The 25,065-nt window shown below is 40.7% G+C and overlaps 1 pseudogene; it reads right to left on the bottom strand.

Annotated features, from left to right (window-relative positions):
* Positions 1–388: 388 nt before the first annotated feature.
* On the bottom strand, positions 389–18,465 carry LOC115693360 (cysteine-rich receptor-like protein kinase 10; annotated as a pseudogene).
* Positions 18,466–25,065: the final 6,600 nt, after the last annotated feature.

Genomic DNA, 25,065 nt, shown 5'->3' with positions numbered 1-25,065 from the left:
CATACCGAGCCTCACATTTTTGTTCTTTTGTAAAATTTTGTGTGATTACGGCCAACTTTTCTAAGAATTTAAGCTATTTGATGAAGGTATGGACTCTTATTTAAATACTCTAACACCATCCTCACGCTTAAGCTGAACTTTGGTTTAAGACTGAAGTGTAGAAATATCTAATTAGAGAGGCAAATATGGATCAGAAAGATTTGAATGAAGGAACTCCAGCTCAAGCATTGTTTAAAATCTAAATACTCTTAACACTTTTCATGCATTAGATTTCGGCAGATCATAGAATTTGTAATATGTATATTTTTTTATATATCAATTGGGTGCTTATAGAATTGAATATTGATACACTACTCAAGTAAGTATATGTATCATTCTGAGAGAACATAAATGACGACTGATAAACAGGCTTTTTACCCTTACAATTATTAATTGATGATTGCGGAAATCAAGGATTAAGAAATGGCACTCACAATGTTGAAGAGATCACGCACTGTAATTAATTCTATTTTATCAAATCCCGAAGCATTTCCATTGTACAAAAGAGATATCAACTGAAGAAACGTGATGATTCTTGGTCACCTGGGCAAAACTTCTGAAAGGGTTACTTCATTAATGGTGGAAGCTTTGTGAATCGGCCCAATAGGATCGAGTGTATTCACATATCTCCCAACTGAGAATGCAGGAAGCAATGGTTGGGCAAGTGGGATAGTGTCACCTCCCAGCATATGAACCACGAGCGACATGGTCGGTCGATCCGCTGGGTCTTCTTGAACGCACAATAAACCAATGTGTATGCATTTTTGCACTTGAACTCCATCACATAACTTTTTGATTGATGGATCAGTAAGTTCCAACCCTCGACCTTCGGACCACAACTTCCATGCCTGTCATTACACAAGGGAAATAAGCAAGGACGGCTGCACGAAATTATTGGATTTCAAATTAAAAAGGAGTGTTGACTAGGAACATACGAAGGTGAGAAGGCTTTCACCGTGCTCTCGGAGATGAAAACCGTTATTCTTTCGCCCGCTTATTATCTCTAGCAAGAGAACTCCAAAACTGAAGACATCTGATTTTATGGAAAAGACTCCTTCCATCGCATACTCAGGTGCCATGTATCCACTAACCAGAATAGTGTGATGAAGAGCAATTAGTTGGAACTAAGAAACTAAGAAAAGTAATTTTCTATATGAAACTTCTGAAATATGAATGTGCTCATTTTGGTAATGTTGAACTGTTCATCAAAGTTCTTTGTTGGCCTAGTGAATCATTCAAACATGTAATGGACATAGAAAGATATTAAAGCACTTACTAGGTTCCAACAACCCTGTTTGTGTTGGCCTCGTCTTGATTTGCACCAAAGATCCTGGCCATTCCGAAATCGGATATCTTAGGATTCATCTCGCCGTCTAGCAAAATATTGCTAGCTTTCATATCCCTGTGGATAATTCTCAAGCGAGAATCCTCGTGCAAATATACAAGTCCCCGAGCTATTCCACAGGTGATGTTCATGCGCATCTTCCAGTCTAGAGATTGCCCCATATTTGAATCTGTCGATGATGAGAGACTTAGATGAAACTCAACTTTATAAAACTAAAAAATTCATTGCATGTGCTAAAGCTCAAACCAAAAAGGAAGACATCTAGGCTTTTGTTGGGCATGTATTCATATATCAAGAGTTTTTCATGTTCTTCCAAGCAGCATCCCAATAATCGAACAAGGTTCCTGTGTTGTAGTCTAGCAATCAAGATGACTTCGTTTTTCAACTCAATAACTCCTTGGCCTGAGGTTCTTGAAAGCCTCTTAACTGCAATTTCTTTTCCATCTGCCAATGTGCCCTGAAATAGCGTAAAGTCGATTGTCAAATCCCTATGTGAGAATTACTAATGATAACCAAATTCAATTCAATTCATGTTATGGATAACGACTTTGCCAGTTTGCTACCATTAGAAGATTTTCCCAATTTCCCCATAAATTGGTGTTAAGTCACTAAAATGCTTACCTTGTACACAGGGCCAAACCCACCTTCCCCAAGTTTACATTCATTGGAGAAGTTTCTTGTGGCCGCACGTACAATGTCTAATCGTATCAGAGATAATTCTTGAGAAGCCACCGGTTTTTCTCCTTGAGAGTTTTCCTTTGAAAACTCTTCTCCAATCTCTTGTCTCAGATGAAGTAACTGAAACTCTTGGCCGTTTTCCTTCTCTGAGATCCAAGAGCTTACTCTCGTAAGGTAAAGGTTAGAAGATGGTCATTCCAATGGCAAGCAAGATGAATTCACTTATACCTTTCTTCAATCTCTTTCTTCTCTTTAAAAAAATGCACGAACCCACGATACTTATTAGTAAACACGATCCAATTACTGAGCTAACAATTGCAATCCATGGAGCTCGCTTGACCCCTGTCAAGACAGAGAAATTCCTTGCATCTAAATATACCACAAATCTGCAAAATTTTTTTTTCACCAAGTGTATATAGTACCAAGAACTCGGTGAAAGCGAGAGAGTATGATCATAGTTTAGATTGTAAAAGCAAGTCAAGTGCATTATGATACACAAAACAGCTCATATTGAAAATGAGAAGCAATTGAATGATACCGTTACATGCTTACCATGACGAATTGAGTGCACATTTTGAGTATTATATAACTCGTACCTTTACTGCCGGACTCAGTGCTGGTTTTGTTAGTTGTAGAAGGTGCTGGTGTTTGTCCTCCAGGTTCCCCATAAAAACGATACAGTTCGGTTCGTACATTACAACTCGGCTGAAGAATTCTCCAACCTCCCCCTTTATAATTAAGAACGGTAGGAAACTGTTCGATAGCAGAAAGCAAGCAACTCTTACAATCTGACTTTGATATGTCGGGGGTGCACTGTACGAGCTGATACAGGGTCACTAAACGTGAGACATTAATGTTTGTGGTCGCGTATAAGCTTTCTGAGGAGATTGCCAAGTCCGTTGCTTTCCTCGCCAAGTCCGCCACTTCCACCGCAGTCCAGTTGAAGGAAACAATAGTGTCCGCAGGGTTGACAATAAAAATAATTGGCTCTGTCTCCATGATAGAGAAGAAAGATCTGTTAGCGTAGCGCACAAAACACTCATCGTACCATATGGTCGCCTCTTTCTGTCCTGGACATCTTTCTACGATGAGGTTGGTAGCTGAATCGATGCAAGACTGACAGAGATTGGCGGCAACATCCCCTCTAAAGAGGAATAGTAAAGTTGCATTAGTAGTCACTTAAATCTGGATAGCAATTTTTGGGTTGGCATTGGATCACCGTACTTTGTAGATGATTTCAATTAAGACCAATATATCAGCTCCGTTATAAATCCTAGTGCCGAGTGATCCGATTCCAAAGATTATAATGATTGAATTGAAAGGTATTACTCAAAAGTTGAAATTTTTGGTATCTTTTGCACGTGATTTACCTGCAGAGGAAGAGACCATAAACTTTGTCCGGATCTCCACCTTCCGTCGTGTTGTCGAAACCGTAAATGGGCCCTTTGTTGTCAAGCCCCCCGGAGAGGAGGCGGTGGAGGTTGTCCTGAAACATGCTATGAGCAGTGTAGTTGCCCGTATCTGCGCACCTCTCCTGAATATATGTCTGTGCACTGACAGGAGTGCCTGGGATGAAGAGGATCAGGCATGAAATCCAGAAAGCGAAGGAAATTCTTCTTGGTGCGTCGATAATCATGTTGATCTTTAATTTGGAAAGAACGCAAGTACAGTAAGAGAAGTTCAGAGACGCCCACGGCTTTCAACTCCAGAGGAGTAAGATAATAAGCAAACTTCTGGAGGGCGAGGTAAACAAACTTATTTAATATCGGTCACGTCGCTGCCGCTAAGGTCTTTCGTTTCTTTGATTTGACCAAGAACAATAACGATGAACTAGTCCAATTTTCAAGTGCCGTGATCAAGAAAAACTACCCAATTGGCTTCTTTTTCTCAGAAGAAATTAATGAGCATGAACTTTCCTGGCTTGCTTACCCTAACAAAAAAGCGGGTTGACTGGGAGACTTGACCAATAAGTCAACTTCAGAATTGAACCCCAAGTTGCTCAAATCATAAGGGTGTTCGTCATCCTCGTTCAAGACCTGGGTTCGAATCACCACATTTACGCATTTTCTTAAGGTCATTTAAGAATACAGAACTATAGGTCTCCCTTAAATTATCACGCACAATGAGATTTGCTTGAGAGGTACAAGGGTGCTAATGTTTTTGTTGAAAAAGCAAAAAGGAAGCTCCAATGAAACTCCAATGCATGTTGACGAAGACGACGGGGCTTAGAAGATTGATCCGACAAGACTTCGCAGCTTATCACGTTCTAGAAGCTCGGAAATGTTCTTGCTCTTCAAAAGTCAATAGTCTTCATATATGTCGAGAGCTCTTGATGTCTTTTCGAATTTCTTCTAAATGCGTGTCCTTTGTCTTGAATATTTATCAAGCTCCATAGTATTTGCTAGATTCATTGAGAATAGTACGGGACTACTGTTCTTCTCTTGTACTTCCTTATATAAGTATGTCTTGAAAGACAATGTTATATTGTCTAGAGTACATGTTGGCAAATGATAGTAGAAAACAATTCTTCTAATGGCCTAATTCTCTAAAAAAACTCGAAATTATAAGTTCAGTTCTAACTCTACGGCGAACTGTTTTACTATCTAAAACAAATATTCAATTTTCATTCTAGCTCCAATCTATCCTATTTACTCTCGATCAAAAAATTTCCGTTAATTATCTAACGTGGCATTTCCATGTGCACATTTCTCTCTCTCTCTCCCTCCACGTCAATTTTTTATTTTTCTCTATACCCTTTTGAGCGAGCTACTCCTCTCACTGCTCATCGTCTTCTTGGCATAGATCACTCGGCCATAGCTTTATCGGTGCTCACCCATCACCACCCAGATCTCCGACACCTGCGCCACAACCTCCCCACAACCCCTTCGCGGCCTCAACTCCTTGTCACCGTGACGGTGTCGTGGGGTTCGACCTACCCTAGATCTGGCGACCTAGATCTGGGGTCGCCCAAAGCCGATGAGATTAGATGTCCGAGCTCAACGACGTTGAATCTATCATGGGTACCCTCGACTTAGTTGTTCTTGACTCGGCCGTGACTCGCGACTCAATCTTCTCCTCGGCTCTCTGCGCATCGACTCGGTCTTGCGTAGCGGCTGATCCGCCGGCTGCGCCGAGAGCTCCTCCGTGGCTGTCTAGCTCGCAACGGATCTCACCGATAGTTAATGGGGAAAGAAGAGCAGTAGCTCATCGTCGCGGAATTCCGCCTTCACAATTTGATTTTCAACATAATCCCCCTTTGGTTCCGATTATATTTGTCACAAAAATGTTGAAGTGAAGAGAATTTCAGCGTTCGATTTTCATATTTCCTGTTGGATGTTGATTTTGGGGTCGCCTGAAGACTGAATTGTTGATGATAACTTTTTGATTAATTTTCCTCTTTTTAACTGTTCTTCTTTTCCTTCTTTTTACTTTTACTAGAAGTTGCTGATGGAGGTTTCAAGTGGCGGATTGTTCCAACTTATTGGTGGTCATCATCAAGTCCTGCGAATGAAGCTAAATACTACACTTCGTCATAGAAAGGGAAAGAAGAAAAAACAGTTAAAAAAAAACTGACGTGGAATGACACAAGAAGTGAGAGAGAGATGTACATGTGTAAATGCCACGTCAAGAGAAATGTACATAGGGAAATCGCACGCACATCGAGGGTTAACGGGACAGATCTGTATTAAAGCGAAAGTTTTTAGTATTTTATTTAAACAAAAAAATATACTAAGAGCAAAATTGAGACTGAATCTAAAATTGAGGGCTATTTAGGAAATTTAGCCTCGATTTGATGGATATTTGAAAGAGAATATACAGGTAGGATACTGACTATTTTAACCTGATATAGGTTGTGTTTGGTTCAGCTTTGGGAAGGAGCTTTGGGCCTCGAAAGCCCCTTCCCAAAATGCTAGCATTGGCCAAATGCTAGCATTCCACAAATGCTACTGTTCACATCTTTTTTTTTTTTTTTGGGGTTTGAAGCTGTTCATCTTCTTCACCAGAAGGGCCGGCGACGGCGGCCGGCGAGGGAGAAGGGTCGGCGAGGTCGCCTGGGGGCGGGAGACGGCCGCCGGCGGCAAGCTCCGGCGGCCGGCAGCCGGCTCCGGCGATGGGTAGGTTTTGTTTTTTTTAATAAATAAGATAATTCTCAAAGTCCCATTTGCAAAAAAAATTCACCAAACACTATATTTTGGCCAAAGTAGCTTTACAAAATATTTTTACCAAACACCATTTACATTTCCCCAATGGGCTTTCACCCAAAGGTATTTGCATTCCCCCTAGTAGCATTTTCAAAGTTGAACCAAACATGCCCATAGTTGGTGAGAAGTAGAAACTTTCCCACGTGAGCAATATACCTTATCAATGGGTGGACTTTGCTGCCTTTCGTAAGCCCGTTGGGCCGGCCTAAACTAGTCTGGTCAGCAAGTGAGCCGAGACTACACAAGGGCGTTGAGGCCCGCCCGTTCCACACTTATATTTATTGAAAGAGATTACAAAAAAAATGTTTTATTAAGAGAAAATATTAAATACATACCTCACTTTTAACCCAATAACCACTTACACACCTCTATCTTTTTATTTAAAGATAAGTGCATTAGAAATCCTAAAACTTGTCTCAAAAGTATAATTAAGTCCTAAAACTTTTAAAAAGTGTAATAAATTTTTTTTGCTTTTTTGCTTATTTTTATTTTTTTGGCATCTAAAAAAATTAAATTTCGCTCAAAGTGGGTGACCACAAGTATTCTAAGCCATTCTGTGAAGTTTTGAAATTTTTTATTTTTTTATTTTTTTCAGCACCTAAAAAAATTTAAATTTCGCTCAAAGTGGATGATCATAGGTATTCTAAGCCATTCTGTGAAGTTTTAAAATTTTTTATTTTTTAATTTTTTTAATTTTTTTCGACACCTAAAAAAATAAAATTTCGCTCAAATTGGGTGGCCACAGGTATTCTAAGACATTCTGTGAAGTTTTTAAATTTTAGATTTTTTGATTATTTTTTATTTTTTTGGGCATCTAAAAAAAATTAAATTTCGCTCAAAGTTGGTGGTCATAGGTATTCTAAGCCATTTTGTGAAATTTTAAAATTTTTGATTTTTTTATTTTTTTTATTTTTTTCGGCACCTAAAAAAATTAAAATTTCCCTCAAAGTGGGTTGCCACATATTCTAAATCATTCTGTGAAGTTTTGAAATTTTTGATTTTTTGCTTTTTTTTCCCACCTCAAAGATCGTGACTTCCAGATGAACATGTGTTTTGAAAAAAGAGTTCTCTCAGAAATGATTCTCATTTTTGGTCTAGAAATAGAAAATCTACTTTTTTTTGTTCTGATTTCTGGTTCAGAATCGGTTCTGGAACAAAAAGTTGTTCCAGAAATAGAAAAATGGAATTGCGTTACCAAACGGGTTTTTGGTCCAAAGCTATTTCTGAGAACAGAAAACCAGTTCTGGACAAAACTAGAATGGTTATCATGCGCTACCTAAATATGACAAAGGTTGTTAATAAGAAGCAAAAGTATTTTGACTAAACTTGTGTGATATTCATGTTTAATACTTGTTTAGACTTTGACTTCCGCTAGCTAAATTATAATAATATTAATTGGCACGTGTTGTGTGTGGCATTCTAGGACGTCACATCTGGCGACCTAGATCTGGGGTCGCCCAAAGCCGATGAGAATAGATATCCGAGCTCAACGACATTGAATCTATCACGGACACCCTCGACTCAGTCGTTCTTGACTTGGCCGTGACTCGCGACTCAGTCTTCTCCTCGGCTCTCTGGGCATCGACTTGGTCTTGCGCAGCGGCTTATGCGCCGGCTTCGCGGAGAGCTCCTCCGTGGCTGTCTTACTCACAACAGATTTCACCGATAGCTAATGGGGAAAGAAGAGCAGTAGCTCATCAGTCTTCTTCGCGGAATTCCGCCTTCACAGTTTGATTTCCAACATATCGCCCTTTGGTTCTTCTGGATTTGTTGTTCTAGAGGGTGAAGTGAAGAGAATTTTGTGTTCGATTTTGAATTTTCCTCTAATTAACTGCTCTTCTTTTCCTTCTTTTTACTGCCACAAGAAGTTGCTGATGGAGGTTTCAAGAGGCGGATTGTTTTAAGTTATTGGTGGTCATCATCAAGTCCTGGGAATGAAGCCACTCATAGAAAGGGAAAGAAGGAAAAAAAAAACAAAAAAGATGACGTGAAATGACACGTGGGGAGAGAGACACGTACTAGTGTAAATGACATGTCGAGAGAAATGTACATAGGGAAATAGCACGTCGAGGGTTAACGGGACAGATTTGGAAATAAAGGGAAAGTTAGTATATTATTGTTAAAAAAATATTTGGGCAAAATGGGACTTGATCTTAAATTGAAGGGTTTTTTAGGAAATTTGACATGGATATTTGCAAGAGAATAATTGATGTGAAGGTACAAAATGACCCTTAAAGGTAAAACTCAAGTATTTTTTTATTTATTTTCAAAAGCAGAGGGATTTCAGTGGTTGCTGTATGAAAAATGAGGTATGTTTTAGTATTTTTCCTTTTAATGATAATTTTACCTTGATATTTAGAATTTGTAAACACCAATAAAATAAGCCCAAAAATCTAATATAGGAGAAATAATTAATATAAAAATCATGGTAAAATAATAAATAAAATAACACTAAGACCTAAAGTTATTTTTAATTTATTTTCCATTTCAATTTATATTTTTTAGCTAGAAAATGTAAAGATAAAAAAAGAAAGGTGGCTCGGTAGGCGGGCCAGCTCACTTATGTTGCTCCCTTGAGCGGGCCTGGGTAGGAATGCAAGAGGTTCGACTCCGGCCCGACCCAAGCCTGCCCACACCCGCCCAATGAGCAAGTCTAGTGAGCAAATACCCTTATAGATGCTACCATTGGGCATTACACATCACTTCTATTTACTTGATTAAGTCAAGAGAAAATGGGATGCTTTAATTATCATTTTGCGCCTACAATGCAATTGCCAATGGCTAACGACATTTCGATAGTGGAGAGTATTGGTTTAGAGTGGTTTTCAATTGTAAGCGGCAAATGATCAAAATAGCCAATAAATTCACTTACGATTGTTTGAAATTATAACGATAACTTGATTCTGAGGTAATTTAAATTAAGAGACAAAAAAAGAAATCTCTACCCCGAAGGCATAGTATGGTACTTTCACATTTAGATGATGCAAAGTGCAAAAATAAAAAAAAAATAGAGCACAAAAGCTGAGGGTGATTTGTGGGATTTTCTTCTAGGAAAAAAATTGTATTCACCGTCACTTGAATGGAAAGGTATTTCATATGACAAGTACACTTCCTAAGAGTCACTCATGACCCAACCAATTGAAAATGATATACATAGACAAATGGCATCAAATAGGGTGATATTCATATCACATGGTTAATGGTGATAACTTTCGTATAAAGCTCACTGGAGTGTCATAATTTTTCTTTTGCTCACTTAAGCGCTACATCGGAGTAAAATTGATTATTTGAGTACTGCTTTTGGCAAATCATCCTACATGGATTTTTTCTATTTTTTAATTGATTTTTTTAAATTATTTTTAAATTTTATTTCCCTTTTTTTTCTTTGTTTTTTTTTTTGTGCGTTGGCCGTAAAGGCCTGCCCTCGACCAATAGAGCCACGAAGGCCCTGGGTGAGGCCATCACTGGCAGTTGGTGAGGGCCTTCGCGGCGAGGCTGCGATGGCCTCACCAGCCGTGGGCGAGGGTGCCAAGGCCCTTGCCACATTTGGGCAAGGCCGACGATAGATTTTTCGGCGAGATAAATTGTCGATGGCACTTAAGTAATTGATTTTTCAAAATTATAGCACTTAAGTGATCGATTTTTAAAATTTGTGGCACTTAAGTGAGCGAAAATAATTACAAAAATTGTCCACGTGGCGCTGGAGGTGCCACGTAGGACAATTGATGTCCACGTCGAATTGTGTAGTGAGGCAAATCGTTGATGGCACTTAAATGATTGATTTTTCGAATTTGTGGCACTTAAGCGAGCAAAAAAAAAAAGTTATGGTACTTAACTGATCGCCGTATGAAAGTTATGACACTCTTACTATTATTATCTCCGCTCAACTATTTTTGGCGCTTGGTTGCAGATAGGGTATATGGGATACATGCATGATATTTCTCTTATGAAGGTTCTCTCTTGTGGGTAAAACATTTTGGCACGCAATCCAAAGGAAGTTTCGAATTTTTGGGAGTGTTTCTAGTTGCCATAACTTTGTTCAGAAGGATTTAGGCCTTTGGAAAGAGGATGATGATGTGGCTATTTGCTGTAGTAGACTTGGTTGGTTTAGTTTATTGAAGGCGCTTTTAATCGAGTAGTTACCCGTGACACCTGATTTTTGCAAATTGGTGCCTAAAAATCTAAATAGACCAAATTAGTGCAAAATAGAGATAATAATATAAAATTATTATAAAATATATAAATATATATGAAAAAAGGAAAATTGGGCCCCTTCGAACCGACCCGCTTTCGGCCTGTTTTTTGTTCTTTGTTCTGGCCCGATAGCCCCAGCCCAACTGGGCCTGTTCTTTCCTCTCTACAGCTTGGCCCAACCATTCAATCCTCTTGTCCTCTCTTTCGTGAGCATGAAGGACAACCATGAGCAAAACAAAAGACAGAGCAGACACGCAGCTCTCAGTTTTCTTCTCGTTCCTTCCCAGGAAGGTTCACCCACTCCTCCAGAGACCGACCATCTTCCCCGCCAGCCACCACAGGCGCACGCCTCCCATCTCTCTCATCGTACCCCCAGCCTCTCCCGGAGATCCCATCGCCGTCGCTCCATCGCTCGGCCCAACCTTCCCAAAGAGGTCCTTGTTTCCCTAGCGTCGACCCTCGGTGGTAGCTCCTGCTCGTGACACTTTCCGACGTCCTCTCGCGCCGACCTGCCAAGCGGTCATACTCTGTAGCCGTCCACGAACCAGCATACTTGTCGATTCCCGTCGTCAGCTGTGGCTGAACACCTACCGGAGCCGCAACCCCCTTTCAGGCGATGCTCGTGGTTTGAGGCTGCCACAGTCATTCTTTTATTTCCTCGCCTATAGTGTGCATATATCTTTTTGATATGCTGGAATGTGGTTTGTTTTTTATGTGTGTTTTTGGCGACATTAACGTTGCCAGAATGGTTTCGGCGTGGGTTGGAGTGGTAGCCGTTGGGGTGACGTGACAACCGACTGGGGTGTGGTTGTTGGCATAGGCGGCGATCTTCGGACAACTGGAGGTGGTGGCCGATGGACGGGGAAGGAAATCCCGACGAAGAACCGAGAATGGGAGCTCTCGGTGAAGCTTCAGTGAAGGAGGAGTCCTCGGGGAAGAAACAACGTGAAGAAGAAGAACAGAACAAAAAACAATAGAAATAGAAAAAAAATCATAAAAATCCGAAAATATAAAAATATCTAAAAAAATTCAGAAAATATAAAAATTTGAATATAATAGAAATCAGATCTGATCTAATTTAACGGATCCGGGTCGGTCTCTAGATCGGGTTGAACCATGGGGTGTTTTTGGGTTGAATTTAGTTGATTTGAACTAGGCCCAAGGCCGGTCTGATTTCCAGACATAACTCGGACCCACGGTCCGGGTCGGACCACCTAGTCGGACCGGGTTCCCTGACCCGGTCCGAAATCCATTTTCCCGAATTAAAATAATAATAAGAATATTTAAAAATTTAAAATAATTAAAAATTCAGAAAATTTCCGAAAAATTCAGAAAAATTAGGAAAGGTTTAAAAATTAGTTTTGGGGTTAATTTCATTAGATCTTAGTGTTAATTTTATTCTAAACTTAGTATAAAAAGTAGAAAAAAAGGTGAAAACCTTTGAAAATTGAGCCCAAAAAGTTGAACAAGCCATTAGGGCTTTACCATAGGGCTTTTTATTGCCTTTTTTTTTTTTATAGAAACGATACTAGGTCGCTGGTTATTTATTTCTATAATGATTATTTGATTGCGCATTTTAATATATTGATTGTTATTTTCCATTTTTAGAATGATTAGGATGAACCTTCGATAGGCTGCCCTGACTAGTTAATTAGCAAATTGTTAAGTTTAGGTACCAAAAGGGCATTAGTTAGATGACTAGTCAATCAAGTCCCCGATCCTTAGAATCTCTAATTGAACATGTATCGAGACGATACTCCCGCGTCTCGACTAGGATTTCTAGCCAACCCTTGATTATGGCTAATGGTGACTCCAATCGAGTGCATGGATTAGAAACTAATGTCATGCAAGGTATGAGGTCGGAGAGCGCCTCTGTCCTTGGATAGATGAGCCTTTTGGTTCATCCTTCGACCGGACCAACCGATGTTCACATCCATTGATAAATACTTCTAAACCTATTTCCCCTCGAGGATCGTCCCCTTAAGAATTTCGGAAAGGTCACGGCATTACCACTTCTATTTCCTATCCAAATCATGCGGTCCTCCATTGGATTTCTATTTGTAGGAATGGCCAAAATTTCGTAGGCTATTTCCTCATTGAACATTGTCCGCAACCTGTTTTCATTCCATGTTCTGGTTTCCTGATTAATTAGATCCTCGTCTTTCTGTGGTTCGTCTCGGTTAGCCAGACCACCGATGATACCTCTACTCAACGATCTATCGTCTTGAATCTTGATCGATGTACCATTACCTACTGTCCATCTCACACTTCCATCGTTAGCGTCCCCACCAATAAGTAAACTTTGCCATCCCCATGAGGCTCTCGAGCCTTTCCTTGCATTCTAGAAGTCTCCATTGGGAAAATATATTCTTTTGAACAATTGACACCAAAGGGCTGATGGTGATTGTAAAAGTCTTCACGCCTGTTTACCCAACATTGCCTTGTTCAATGAGACAAGGTCATGAAAGCCGATCCCTCTACTATCTTTCTTGCTTTTCAGGATATCCCATTTTTTCCAGTGCAACCCCCTTTCTCATCATTTTGCTTCCATCAGAAGGAGGCTATTCTTTGTCCAATGGCCTTGCAAACCGAAATCAGGATTTTAAAGATGGACATGGCATATTGAGGCAAGGCTTGCACAACAGTCATGATCAGCTTTAGATATTAGCTTCTCCTTCCAACCTTCAAGTTTCATGTTTACTCTAGCCAAGATCCAGGTAAACATGTCCCTTTTAGTTTGTCGCCAATATGAGGGAATGCCCAAATACTTCCCAGTTTTTTTAATCACTGAGACATTGAGCTTGGAAGCCATGTTTCTGCTCAAGCTTTCCAGACATCTCTTGTTGAAAAAAATCCCCGCCTTGTTCAAATTTATGGCTTGCCTTAAAGCAAAACATTATTGGGTCAACACCGTAGCTAGGTTTTGACACTCCATAATCTTCCCGTCTAGAAAGAATATAGCATTATCCGCCAACAACAGGTGAGATAAGGTTTGACAAAACCTGTTAAGCTTAATTCCTTTAATTCTATCATCTTCCATTGCTTTGTTTATGTATAGAAAAGTGCACTAGCCATAATGATAAATTAATAGGAAGATAATGGATCACCTTTCTTATACCTCTCGTGGGTTGGACAAACTTTAGTGGTTCACTATTGAATTTTTCGCTGAAAGTCACCGATTTTATGCATGTGATGATCAAAGACACCCATTTCTCACAATAAAAACCATTTTCTTCATCCGAACTTCCAAAAATTCCTATTCCACCCGGTCGTATGCCTTTTGCATATCAAATTTCAAAATTACCTATAACTTTTCTTTTCAATTCCTTATCCTTAATTGATGCAACACTTCCTGGATAACCATCATATTGTCCTGAATTTGTTTTCCATTCACAAACGCACTTTGCTCTATTGCAATTGGCCAAGACTTTGGAGATGATTTTTGTATGCAAAGTTGCACAAACTAATATGCCTGAGCTGGGAAAAACTTTTTGGATTTGCAACTTTGGGAATTACGGAAATATAGGTCCTATTGAGTTTAGGATTAAGAATACCTGAATTGAAGGATTGTGGAACTTTCTAGATCACATCCAGTTTCATATCCTTCTAATGATAGTTGAAGAATTGGTCGTGAAGTCCATCGGGTCCTGGTGCCTTTATTGCTCCCAATTGAAAAATTGCTATTTCCACTTCTTCCTCGGTAAGTGGACCCACTAAAACTTCATTAATGTGCTCCCCTACAACGCACGGGCATTGGTCTAGAATTGGCTGAAAGTTTCTTGGCCCACCGGTAGTATACAGGTGCTGGAAAAATTGGGTTGTGTTGTTTTGAGAGGGTTGGGTAGCGGCTCCATTCTAGCTCATCAATTTTTAGCATGGAAATTATGTTCCTTTGTCGTCTTTGCACAGTTGTGGCATGAAAGAACTTCGTGTTTCTATCCCCCCACTCCAGACACTGAATCTGTCATCTCATACCCCAATACATCTCCTTTTGTCTCCATAGTTTCTCAATATCCCATTTAATCTGTTGTATTGCTTCGCCGCTTGAGTTTTTCAAGTTCCTGTTCATCTGTTCAATCAAGTCTCTTTTTAAAGCTTCAATTTGGCGAGGGCCGTTGGAAAACTCTTTTTGCTCCACGTTTGTAGTTTCCCAGTTATTTCTTTAAGTTTGCGCAACAAGCCCTCATTCTTCAATAGCGGATCATACCACACCTTTTCTACCAACTCCCTATACCCCTTGTCTTCTAACCAAAATGCCTCAAATTTAAAGGCTTTTCTTCTTTTCCTTACCTTAGGTTCTAAGGACAAAAAAATTGGGCCGTGGTTTGAATATGGCCGGAAAAACAAAAGTTTCAGCATTTGGAAACAAGACTCTCCATTCTAAAGTGCAAAGTGCTCTATCAAGCCTTTCTTCACTGGAGCCTCCCCTTTACTATTGCTAGCCATGTGAATGCACAACCTTTACTTTAAATATCCATAAAGGAGCATTCGTTAAAGAATTCTTGGGAAGCAACAAACCTGTAGTTGTCCACCCCTTTTCTCCCGACTTTCTCCCGATGGTATAATATTTAATTAAAATCCCTCATACAAACCCAAGGGAGGGAGTTGATGAGTGAATGTTTCTCATTTTCTCCTATAACACCCTCCTCTCTTGAAAATCTCTCAAAGCCTGTACAAAGGTGAGCCTCATAACTGTGCCACTACTTTGACTTGTGCAAACAAGATCTATGAAATCCTTGCTTGTGGAAACTAACTCCATTGTCGACTCCCCGTTCCAAAAGACTGCTAACCCCTTGCAATTCCTACTGGATTAACCACTATCGAACGCGAGAAATTGAGACGATGTCTTATATGATCCACTACTTCCTTCTTATTTATTGTTTCCATAAGAAATATCAGTTTGGGCCTTTCTTGAGCCACAAGGGCTCGAAGTGCCTGTAATGTCAGAGGTGTGCTCAACCCCTAACAATTCTAGCTCACAATATACATATATCCCCCGGTAGCTTATTATGGCTAGCTACCAAAATCCGTTCCTTCATGGGAGTCTCTAGTAATTTGGATTCATTGAGAACAAATGGTTCAACCCCTTGAGAGTCATTGGACTTGTATCATCTCATTTTCTTTCATGATGGAGTTTTTTATCCTTCTGGCTTATCTTGGATGACTCTATCAGCTCCCCATTCATTATTTCACTCCATGGGAGTCAGTAAGCAGTAGTTGCATTTCTTGGTTTCTTTTACCCCTTGCAGCCTTTGCCCCTATTAGCTTTCCCTTTCCCCTTCAATTGGGGTTTTCAGCTTGTTAAATGTCCATGGGATTTGGTTCTTGTACCCCTTCAACTTCAGCTAGTTGTGTATTCTCTAAGATATTGGCCTACAGTGGAGTTTATGGTATAATCTCGTCCTCCTCTATCTCTGAGAATTCACTCCCATAGAATAACTTCTATAACGGGCTTATCTCTTGCGCTTAAACTTTTAGCCAATAACCAAAATTTCCAGCAAAATTTTTTTTAAACTTGATTTTTCGTGTGGAACTTCCTTACAATTAGTTGTGTAGTGGCCAGTTTTCATGCATGAGTAGCAAAAAGCAAGAGTGGTTCATACTTGAAATCAACCCATGATTGGTCATCCTCATAGTTCACCACAGCCCTTGGTAACAGTGGGTTTGCAAGATCAAGAAACACTCTAGCTCTTCCCACTTTGCACGAACTTCCCCCTTTTCCTTCCAATTTCAATTCCAACACCTTCCCCAATTTAGAAGCCACTTCTAGCATCACATTCTCAATAAATTTTACCAACAGGAGATCGTGAACTTGTACCCAAAAGGCACAATGGGTAAAGTCATGGTGATGGACAGGAACTTTAGGAAAAAGTTGTCGAAGGTTTAAAAGATTACCCGAGAAAGACCATAGGCTGTTGTTGACACTCAAAATTACCCCTGGAGGGAGTGGGCTGGTTACAGGCCACAAAGGACATAAAGTACGGCCCACATGGCATGAATCCGGAGAAAAGCTGTGAGTTAAGCCCAGAGGTATTGAGAGGTATTTATCGACAGGACACGTCATAGAAGTATCGACAAATTCAAGATTGCGAGCTTTGCACGTGACATCGACAAGTCCAAGATCACGAGCTTTGTACGTGATGTCGACAAGTCCAAGATCACGAGCTTTGCACGTGATGTTGATAAGTCTGAAATTATGGTAACACGTGAAAAAGAAATTCATTTCCACGTGTCGAAAGGTAAAGACATGACCGTGAGTGTGAAGATCAAGGAAGTTAAAGAATGAAACTTGGGAAATAGCAAGGAATAAAGGGACACATGGAAGAAAATCAACTATTACGTGATACCCAAGGAGCGTAAGCAACATCAATAAGTCAGGAAGCGTTTAAAGTGCGAAACGTAAGGAAGTGGAAAACGACTTTCAAGGAGAAGTGGCCGATCGATAGTTATCGGGCTCCTCTATAAATACTTAAAGATTTCCAACGTAGAAGGGACCTCTACACGAATAACACAACACATCTTTTATCTAGCTTTACTTTTAGCACATTAGGAGTAGTCGTAATTGCAACTTTCAGATTCTACGTCGTAGATTCAATTCCGGCGAGAGTCTTTATCAGGTTCAGCATTGTTGATTAAATTCCAACGTTGTACCACTGGTTCAGCGTCGTCGATTAGATTCTGGCGTTGTGCTTAGAATATAGTTGTTGATTAGATTCTAGCCATATTCCCTCAAGTTACGTCATTGATTAGATTCTGGCGTGCCTTGAATGGCAATGTCGTATTAGTAGTGTCGTTGATCAGATCCCGATATAGTTTGATCTCGACATTTCCAAGTTTTCATCTCATTGTTAGTATTGTCGAGTTTGGTGTCGCATCGAGTCAAGTTGTAAGACATAAGTTGGGTTTAATAAACGCATTTGACATTCTTTGTCCGAGCTTGATTCAGGACCCTAGTCTCCTCTAATAAAATCCGAAACGCAGCATTAGGTGAAAGATTTTTTACGGGATAAAAACCGGCGAAACATTTTTTTAGCACGCTTGGTGGGACCTTTATTGAGTTAAGTAGAAAGAGTGCTATGCCACGCGCCCGGAGTAGAACCAACTCGGATAATACTACTGACGAGCAAGCTGCATTGATGGCGGAAGATAATACCCATGCTGAGACATCATCCGCTCAACTTCATCATACCGAGGTTGCTAACCAATCTCGAGAGGAGGTCACAGATATGTCGAGGCAGCGTGTTGAAGATAGAAGGCAAACTGAGCTCACACCAGTTGCACTTTCTACCATGAGGCGGACTATTGAAGAAACTCAGAACGAGTTCGTTGATTATGTGGTAAGGCGTATGACCGAAGTGGTTAGGCCTTTGATCATTAACACTTATTATGAATGCACGCAAGGTCAACATGGGGGGTCCATCGCACCGACCCAACTGAGAACAGGATCTCCGTCAGCATTGGGGGGTTCCGCAATACAGTTTGGAGCAATGATGCAAAGTACGTCTACGATCCCACCCATTCGAATATTACCAAGGGGAGAAACCTTGCCAATAGCACCTAGCGAGGGATTACCTCACGCTAGCGCGGACCCAAATGGAGGAATTGCTCGACAGTCGATGATCGATGAAAACCTTCAAAGAGGACATTAGGTTACTCAGGTGTAAAGCCCCCCTGTGATCCAGGTAAATCCTCCACCTGTAGTCCTAGATGTTCAAAATCTTGCAATACTCTTGCCTAGGGGGCAAGAACAGATCCAACAGATAAACATTCAACCACAACATCAAGCACCCCAGCCTGCAGTGCCTAACGTAAATCAGTATTTTCCACCCCCTATGGGTCCAAATGTTCAAGTCCACCAACCATTGCCAGTACAGTTAAACCCACCAGTCAATCCACATATGATTGCTCACAACGTACCACAGGTAATACAGCCACCACCTCAATAGCAACCACAGTTACCACATCAGCCATTCTACCAATTGCCTCATCAAAATCTGAACCAGCCATTGCCATCTATTTATGTTGTAGCTCCTGCGCCCGTCGTGGATCAAGTACGAAATCAGTTAGTAGTGGACCCTGTGATAAGAGGATATGGCCATGATATGGGATACCTCCCAAACATTTATAGAAAACCATATCCTGATTGGATGGATACTATATCATATCCAAGGGGTTTTAAAATGCCAGAATTTACATTGTTCACTAGAGAAGAAGATCAGTCCACTTTTGAACATGTTAATCATTTTCTGGCTCAATGTGGTGATGCGGCTCATGCTGATTATTGGAAGTTAAGGTTATTCCCCTTATCCTTGTCAAAACTGCGTTCACCTGGTATACTGCTTTACCTGCAATTCGGTTACATCATGGGAATAAATGGAAAGGTTATTTCATTTTCAATTTCAAAGGGCTATGCCGGATTTGTCTGTAGCTGATCTCTCGACCATGAGACAGTTAGCTAATGAATCTATCGATCAGTTCGTTTCCAAATTTAAAAGGGCAAGGAATAAGTGTTTAGTCCCTTTATCTGAAAAGACTTTTGCGAACCTCGCTTTTAATGGACTGAAGTTTGAGATCCAAGAAAAAATGGTTGGATAACCATATTCAGATCTGTTCTAGTTGTCAACCATAGCTACTAAGCATGAAAGTCTCCTTCAGAAAAAAGACAAAAGATATGGTCGGCGAGGTGAAGTTCGTTGGGCTGATGCTGTCGAGAGCGAGGATGAAACTGAATTAGCAGACATAGCAGATATGGCTCTTGCTAAAATGGTGATTGATAAACCATATATCTGCCAAGCTCTAAAGCCGGCAGGAGTCAAAGAAAAATCTAACCTCATGACCAAGGCTAAGGAACCCATTTTTTATTCTTTCGATATCAATAAGACAGATGAAATATTTGACTTGTTGTTAGCTGATGGACAGATCAGACTGACGGAAGGTCAGGTTTTACCTACTAAAGAAGAATTGGCGGGAAAGAAGTATTGTAAATGGCATCATTCATGGAGCCATGCCACCAATGACTGCCTTGTACTTAAAAGAAACATCCAGGAAGCTATTAAGCAAGGGAAGATAAAATTCTCAAAGGACAAAGGTAAGTCTCCGATGGAAGTTGATGTTGATCCTTTTTCTGTAATGACAGGGATGGTGTCGTTAAAAACAAAGATCAAGGGGCATCAGCCGTATCGTTTTTGCGAAAAGTGTAAACGATTGTTAGAACGAGAGAAACATTATTCCAACAGTCGAAGGCATCCGCCCAGCGAAGTTGTAGACAAATTCCGCGACTTGGCCCTCACTAATTCATGTGATGAACAAACTCTTTTTAGAGGGGGTAATCGTCATAGGGGCCGTCGAGGTCGTGAGAAGGCCATTGACTCATTCAAGTGAAGGTACGAAGAAGGTGATCCGACCATTGGTGCTTTGGGGGAGCCTAGTGGTAAATTTGATTATTATGTTAGCTATGCTCCACCACCTTCATACAATGGGAAGGTTGAGCCATGCAGATGGGATTCTGATATCTCAAATCGAGAAGATATTTACATAGACCCTCATCCACCACATCGACAAACTCTGAAAGTACCGGGTAACCTACCTGTGGTTCAATGGTATGAAGCCCAAAGAACTTAGAATCGAAGTTCAAATCTGACACGGACTCAAAAAAGGAGAATGCAGAGGAAAAGAAAAGAGTATCCACTCCAGCAATAAGTGAGTCAAGTTCGCATCAAGCAGGTTAAACCAATCCTGATTGCACAGCAAGAGATCAAGCCAAAGTACCCTAAGCGTGGGAACTTAGTCTGGAAAAGAAAACCAGGAATTCAAGCGTCGACATCTGGTCGACCTTAGCAATTTTCACCAAAGCGAGACATTGAGCCTACGCAGTGTGAACCACAACAATTATCAAGATCAATTTCGTCGTTGAGTTCTTGCATGATTCGTGTATGCCTTCCGTCGAATCTCCGGGTTATGATGGTGGAGCCAGATCATCTTGCAGAGGTCACAATGGATGAGGAAGAAAGAGCAGAATTTCGCTTTGATATCGAAGAAGTGGTTGAATTTGAAAAACCTCCACCCAAAGGCTCAAACCATTTAAGGGCTCTGAATATTAGTGCAAAGATTAATGGCCAACCTGTGTCTTGAGTACTAGTAGATGGCGGATCCACACTTAATCTTATCCCATGTCGTTTCTACAAGAAACTTGGAAGGCGCGACGAGGAGATTATCCCATCGAATATCCAATTGTCTGACTTTACTGGAGAAGTCTTAGAGGTTAAAGGAATTTTTCTCGCCGACCTAACCGTTGGTACTAAAACTTCCAGGACGTCCTTTTGTGTGGTTAATGCAGATGGGTCTTACAATCTACTGTTAGGCCGAGATTGGATCCATGGTAATCAATGCGTGCCATCAACTCTCTACCAGATGCTAGCATTTTGGAATGGGGATAAGGTAGAATACGTCAAAACAAACACTAAGTCACAGGCAGCCTACGCGCATGCATCTTCAACTCACCAATCGGTACTGGAAGACAATATATCCGTCAGTAAGCCACCTCTCGTTGACCCCAATAGTATTGCATTCTGCCGTTTCGACAAAGGGATCATTGAGTGGGTCCCGAAGAGTCAATTGGCAGCGCAATTAAATAAGGTTGTCCATGAAGAACCTTACATTGTCAAAAGACCTCATTGAGAGGTACTCGGCCTATCGGGCCGAACTCGCAGAACAATCCACAGAAGTTGTCGATGGAATCCTTGAATTTGAAGAATCACCCACAAAAGAGATTGAAAAATCAATTGAAGCTCAAGACCTGTTACAAGAGGTCAACCTTGGATAGGCAATGAATATCGACCTATTTACATAAGTTCGTTGATCGACGATGACTTCAAAGCTCAGTTGATAAGACTCCTAAAGAAGTATATGGATTGCTTTGCCTGGGACTATAAAGAAATGCCAGGATTAAGCAAAGATGTCGTTGAACATCGACTGCCCATAAAAAAGGGGTTCAGACCTCATAAATAGCCGCCTAGACGATTCGCCCCAGAGGTTATCCTTAAAGTAAAGGAAGAAGTGGAGCGATTGTTGGCAGCAGGATTTATTAGAACAGCATGGTACGTCGAGTGGTTGTCTAACATAGTCCTGGTAAAGAAAAAGAATGGGAGGTTACGTGTCTGCATTGATTTTCGAGACTTAAACGCAGCCACACCTAAGGATGAGTACCAGATGCCAATGGCGGATATGTTAGTTGATTCGGCTTCTGGAAATGAAATTATGTCATTAATGGATGGTCATTCAGGCTACAATCAAATATTCATTGCTAAAAAAGACGTCCATAAAACTGCATTCAGGTGCCCTGGGGCCATTGGCACTTTTGAATGGCTCGTCATGCCATTTGGATTAAAGAATACAGGGGCAACTTACCAAAGAGCCATGAACTTTGTCTTTCATGACATGATTGGGGACTTTATGGAAGTCTACATCGATGACATTATTGTCAAATCAGATCAGGTATGTCATTTAAATTATTTAGAACAAGCTTTTATTAGGATGCAAAAATTTGACCTGAAAATGAACCCATTGAAATGTGCTTTTGGAGTAAGGGCTGGTAACTTCTTAGGATTCCTGGTTAATCAAAGAGGAATTGAAATTGATAAGAATAAAACTAAGGCCATTTTAGAATTGCCGCCCCCCACAATCAAAAAGCAACTTTAGATGATTTTAGGAAAGATAAATTTCTTGCGTCGATTCATTGCTAACCTATCAAGAAAGATTGAGGTGTTTTCCCCATTGTTGAAGTTGAAAAGTCAAGAAGAGTTTGTATGGGAAGACAAATACCAACATGCTTTTGACTAAGTCAAGCAGTACCTGGTTAATCCGCCAGTATTGATGCCGCCGAAAGCGGGTCAACCATTGAAATTGTACCTGGCCGCTACCGATACTACCATCGGATGTATGCTGGCGCAGGAGAATAGTGAAGGCAAAGAGCAAGCAGTGTATTACTTAAGTCAAATGTTGAATGACCCCGAAACAAGGTACACTGCAATTGAGAAGCTATGCTTGTCATTGTTTCATGCATGTACAAAATTACGTCATTATATGCTGCCGACTACAGTACATGTAATATGTAAAATAGACGTGATCAAGTACATGTTGACTCGGCCTATTATTAAAGGCCGAATTGCCAAGTGGGCATTTACTTTGATCGAAATAAATCTGGTCTATGTCCCACTCAAAGCAATAAAAGGACAAGCCATAACAGATTTCATTACGGAATATCCTAGAGCACGAGATGAAAATGATGAGGGATACGTTCACGTGGTCCCATGGCAGCTTTACTTCGATGGATCCAGTACCCCTGGGTCCGCTGGGGCTGGGATCATGATAATATCTCCTCATGGACAGAAAACAAAACTTATGTTCAAAATGGACTTCGAATGTTCCAATAATCAGGCCGAATATGAGGCCTTAATTATTGGTTTGAACATTATGGCCAACATGAAAATACGTTTCGTCAGAGTTATAGGGGACTCCCAACTGGTGATAAAGCAATTATCAGGGGAGTACCAGTGTCTTAATGAGAATATTATATCTTATTATTCACTGGCGAAAGAGCTCCTAGATCACTTTGACGAATTTGAGTTGGTCCATATTAAAAGAGAGCATAATGCGGAGGCCAATAACTTAGCACAAATGACTTCCGGTTACAAAATATCAAAAGAGCTTGCTGACCATATTATTACCCGAACCAAGGTTCTACCGTCGATGAATAATAGAATTATGTTTACACAATCGACAGAAATTCTTGTCGACAACACGACTGTTGATGAAGTAGCGACCCAAGATTGGAGAACTCCATTTATAGAGTATCTCAACAACCCAGTCTCCAATGATAGAAAATTCAAAAGAAAAGCCTTTAACTATTTGATGATTGGAGACGAGTTATATCGCAAGACGGTGGATGGGCTATTGCTCAAGTGTTTGGGACAGCAAGAGTCTGTGATAGCAATGGCCGAGGTTCATAAAGGCATATACGGAGCCCATCAATCAGGCATAAAAATGAAGTGGTTACTCCATCGACATTGTTACTTTTGGCCAACTATCACTTGAGATTGCATAAGTTATGCTAAGGAATGCAAAGCTTGTCAAAGGCACGGTCCCATTCAGCATGTTCCTATGGCCGTGAAGAATCCTATCATCAAACCTTGGCCATTTAGGGGCTGGGCGATGGATATAATAGGAAAAATCTACCCCCCTTCGTCAAGGAAACATAGCTTCGTTTTGGTTGCCACCGATTATTTTACCAAATGGGTTGAAGCGGCCTCGTATAAGAGTATAACACAAAAAACAGTGAAAGAGTTCATCGAGGAGCGTATTATCCATCGATTTGGCATTCCATAATCTATAACTATGGATCAAGGCACGGTTTTTACGGGATAAGAGGTGATTAGTTTCGCCAAAGCTAGAGACATCAAAATAATTCATTCAACTCCTTATTATGCCCAAGCCAATGGCCAAGCTGAAGCCTCCAACAAAGCCATCATCGCACTAATTAAACGACACCTGGAGGATAATCCCAGAGAGTGGGATGTGTTGTTGTCGACTGTATTATGGGCTTATAGAACATCTAAAAAGACTGCTACAGGAACTAGCCCATATATGCTCACTTATGGACAAGAGGCAGTTCTCCCTGTTGAAGTTACAATTCAATCCCTACGAGTCAGACTCCAAAATAACTTGGCCAAGGAGGAATATGACGAGTTAATGTTCGCCAACGTCGATGAATTGGGAGAAAATAGAACAATTGCCTTGGAAAAGCTAATCCTCCAGAAAGATAGAGTTGTCAAAGCATATAATAAATATGTAAAGCATAAACAGTTTGAAATTGGTGACCTAGTCTGGAAGACCATTTTGCCAACGAGTTTGGACAGTGAAAAATTTGGTAAATGGTCACCAACTTGGGAAGGACCATTCATGGTAGCTGAAGCATTTATCGGAAATGCTTATCTATTAATGGATATCGACGGAAAGGAATTTCCCCGTACTATCAATGGCAAATATTTGAAGAAGTATTATCCTACTATGTGGGAGATGCGAGACATGGAGGAAGAAAAGATTGAAAATTCCGAATAAGTCCAGCTTCATTCACAAACAAAAGACAGATAAAAAAAAATCTTTTTGGTTTTTTCTATTTTTCTCCATCTTTCTTTCTTCTTCCCTTTCTTTCTTTCTCCTTCTTTTCCTTCCTTCCTTCCGAACCCAGACCTGCCAGCCATTTTCACTCTCCCAGGCCGAGACCGACGTGTTCTTTAAAACGGGCCACAAAGTGCTGCATCCGCTCCTCCAGGCGCTGATTCGCCACTTGAGCCTGCTCCTTGGCCTCCTCGAGTTTGGGGAGCATCTCCTCCAGTTTCAACAACCGTTTGTTAAGCCCTCGGATAAGCTCAAGGTGGGACTCCACCAGTTCATCCGACTTCTCGGCCATTGTGCCTAAGGATCTAGAAGCGGAGTTGACAAAAACTTCACAACGGGAATCCATCGAGAGGTTAATCTCGATTTCATCCTTCTCAGGGCAAGGAACTCCTCGCTTTAGTCTTTTCTCCGCCCCCTGGATCCGCTCAACAA

This window comes from Syzygium oleosum, unplaced genomic scaffold (assembly GCF_021117445.2).
Source record: "Syzygium oleosum isolate NSW1041296 unplaced genomic scaffold, Sole_v2.1 Sole_v2.24, whole genome shotgun sequence".
In the NCBI taxonomy this organism is placed as follows: Eukaryota; Viridiplantae; Streptophyta; class Magnoliopsida; order Myrtales; family Myrtaceae; genus Syzygium; species Syzygium oleosum.
The sequence above is the reverse complement of the archived record's forward strand: the minus strand, read 5'-3'. Positions and strand labels throughout refer to the sequence as shown.